The sequence below is a fragment of the Triticum dicoccoides genome, chromosome 1A, assembly GCF_002162155.2.
Source record: "Triticum dicoccoides isolate Atlit2015 ecotype Zavitan chromosome 1A, WEW_v2.0, whole genome shotgun sequence".
In the NCBI taxonomy this organism is placed as follows: Eukaryota; Viridiplantae; Streptophyta; class Magnoliopsida; order Poales; family Poaceae; genus Triticum; species Triticum dicoccoides.
This window is the reverse complement of record NC_041380.1, coordinates 348,154,453-348,158,343: the sequence shown is the minus strand read 5'-3', so window position 1 is coordinate 348,158,343 and position 3,891 is coordinate 348,154,453.

Genomic DNA, 3,891 nt, shown 5'->3' with positions numbered 1-3,891 from the left:
AAGCTTGCCAAAGGATAAAATGAAAAAGGAAAGGTGAAGATCATTATGACTCTTGCATAAGGTAGAAGACAATAATAAAGGATAGGCCCTTCGCAGAGGGAAGCAGAGGTTGCCATGCGCTTTTATGGTTGGATGCATAAAATCTCAATGCGAAAGAACGTCACTTTATATTGCCCCTTGTGATATGAACCTTTATTATGCAGTCCGTCGCTTTTATTACTTCCACATCACAAGATCGTGTAAAGCTTATTTCTCCCACACCAATCAATCATACATATTTAGAGCAATTTTTATTGCTTTTGCAGCGATGACAACTTACTTGAAGGATCTTACTCAATCCATAGGTAGATATAGTGGACTCTCATGGCAAAACTGGTTTAGGGATTTTGGAAGCACAAGTAGTATTTCTACTTGGTGCTGAGAATTTGGCTATCATGAGGGGGGAAGGCAAGCTCAACAAGTTAGAGGATCCATGACAACATACTTTATCTCAGATATAAGAAAGACATAACTCATTACGCTGTCTTCCTTGTCCAACATCAACTCTTTAGCATGTCATATTTTAATGAGTGCTCCCAATCATAAAATATGTCAATGATAATATATCTATATGTGAAAACCTCTCTTTCCTTATTACTTCCTATTAATTGCAACAATGACCAAAGCTATGTCTGCCAACTCCCAACAACTTTTAATCATCATACTCTTTCTATGTGAAGTCATTACTCTTAATAAGATCAATATGAACTTTTTGTTTCTTTTTATTCTTTTTCTCTTTTCTTTGATTCACCCAAGATCATGGCAAAATAATCAAGCCCTTGACTCAACACTAATCTTTATTATATATAGCTCACGGACTCGATTACAAAGAGAGATCATAAAGCAAACTCGAAACTAGATCATGCCATAAACTTTATTCTACTAGATCAAGGTACTACTAATAGGATCGAACTAAGGAAAAAACGATAAAGATAGGAGTTGTGATGGTGATACGATACCGGGGCACCTCCCCCAAGCTTGGCAGTTGCCAAGGGGAGTGCCCATACCCATGTGATTATGTCTCCTTTGTCGGTGAAGAAGGTAGTGGTGATGTTGGTTTAGTTGATGGCTCAGCCTTCTCCCTTAATTTGCGCTTGAGGACGGCATTTTGATCCCTCAGATCACCAATCTCCCACTCCAGGGTTAATATCTTTTTGCATAGGTCCTGCTCATTTTCCTGCAAGAGACGAAAAGGGATAAACTCGAACTTGGGTTTCTTTACCCTATCAGGGAGACTTGACTTTTTGAACTCCACGTGCATGTCCCCAGGTTGAGGTAATGGTGCTTCATCTTCATCTGAGCTCATCTCCTCCTTCCCTTTGGGTTCATAGTCCTCTTCTTCCTCTGTGGTCCATCCATCGTGTTCCACATCTCCATAGACCTTGGGATTTGCTAAGTAATCATCCACATAGCTTTCTCCTTCCGAATCCTGGGAAGACATGTTGATTTAATCTACAGCGGGACAGCTCGAAACAAAAACAGAGGATATTTGCGCGATATGGGAGTCAAAACCTTTGGGAGAATATATAATGAATTTTTACCGACCAAAATACGTATCGTGCAAGAAAACGGAGTCCGGAAGGCACACGAGGTGCTCACGAGGTAGGGGGCGCGCCTAGAGGGGTAGGGCGCACCCACCACCCTCATGGGGCCATCGTGTCCTTCCCAGACTGCTACTTATTTTTCTGTTTTTCTAAATATTCCAAAATGGAGAAATATTGCCTTAAAAATTGTTTTGGAGTCGGTTTACTTACTACTTATTCCTTTTCGGAGTCTGAAACATTCTGGAAAGTGTCCCTTATGTATTCCTCCGGGGTTACGGTTTCAATAATATTGGTTTCAACATTTATGGGATTACCTGAGATATTGTAGCGACCCGACCTTAGATGGTCAAGTCTCTGTGCTTCAGTGTCATCCCTGGATCGGTAATGCTGACACACACAGTACTCGAAGGATTTATAACAGAGTAGCAATCACACACTATTACATTGAATGTCTCCAAAGAGAACTTATTACAATAATATGGCTTAAGGCCATCTAATGTGATAACAGCGGAAGGCTTGGAAGATAGGGTGAGTCCATCAACTCCAACGGCATAGCTGAGCTGCACGGCAACGACCTAACGAACCTTACTCCTCGTCTGAGAAGTCTGCAACATAATACGTTGCAGCCCGAAAATGGGTCAGCACATGGAATATGCTGGCAATATAACACAGTAGAGCAGAAACAGAATAATGCTATCACTACATGCATATATGGCTGGTGGAAAGCTGTATGGTTGTAGTTTTTGCGAAAAGCTAATTTTTCCCTACAACAACAGAATAGATTTTAATTTCCTATCATGGTGGTTGAAACATCATTGAGAAGGTATCCCCAACTCAATCCCAATTAAAGTGATTAACATCCCAACAGTATTAGTTAAGCATGGTGAGATACATGGGATAACCCAAGTACTAGATACTCAAGAATTGTCCATAACCGGGGACACGGCTAACCATGATTAGATTGTACACTCTGCAGAGGTTTGCGCACTTTTCCCCACAAGACTCGATCGCCTCTGTTGGATTTCTCGCACTACATGGTGTTTGAGAAACGGATGACCGAGACACAGTCTTTCAGAAACGTTAACTCTCTACTCCGGGTAGACCATACCAAACCTACAAAACCCACTACCTGCTGATCTACCTCTTCAAGAGCTTTACGTAACTTACTCAACTATGCTAGAGCCCATAATAGCTTGTGGCTGCACACAAAAGTTTCTAGCACGAATCATCTCAGTTCCCTTTGAGGCTGGGTGGCGGTCCATAGGAAGATCACACGGGTACCCCGGGATTTCCAAAAAAACAGACAACACTGGGTTCCCCAGGTGCCTCAATCCACCCAGTTGTTTGATTAAGTTACCACCTTAAGTTGAACCATTAATTAACAATCTCACATCTGACATGAATTTCACTCAAACCCAAACCACGTCTACGAGCATAGCATAGCAATAAGCAATACGTAGAAGTAACTCCCAAGGGTTTGAATATAACAGGGCAATAGGTTCTACCTCAGCAACTACTTCCCAACCCACAAGTTAATGACATCCTAATCATGCAATGTTTGAGGATTGGAACTAATGCATAAAAACTTGGTAATAATGGGATATGATCAAAGTTTTACTTGCCTTGCTGACGATCCGCGAATCCTAGAGACCCGTAGTAACATGCTTCGCACTCCGGGAATTCTATCGCAAGCAAACAATAACATACATAAGTAAAAAGCAACGATGCACAAGCAAAACTCAAATAAGAGAGGTTGACCAGAAAGTTCAAATTAAGAACTCCGGTTCGTAAAAAGAATCAAATCAAACGGAGCAACGAAACTCAAACGGGGAAAGAAAGAAGCTTCGTTTACTAATCTGAAACTAGGTCAAATTTTATAGTAGCAAAAACTTGTTTGAGTTAGTTAAACGGAAAGAGGGTTTCGAGACAAAACTCCAGGCGCTTGAATCGCCTGATTCCGTTAAACGAGCGAAAAGATAAACAGAAACTAAGATCGGATCAGAAATCATGATCAGAAAAATCATGGAATAAATCTGATAAAAGAAAACTCACGAACAGACTAACGAACGAGCGTTCGTTAGCTGTAACTAACGGGCGAAAACCGTTCGTTAAAACGAACGTACCGACGACCGTCCGTTAACTGGAAGAACGAAAAAAACTGGCGAATCCAAGAAAAAATGGATCTAGGGTTTCTGAAAAAAAAGAGTGGTTTTTATAAAAAAAAAACCGGCGGCGGGGCGCGGTGCCTACCTCCGGCGAGAGGGCTCCGGCGAGGCGGGGCATCGGCTCGCGAGGGCGGCGGCGGCGA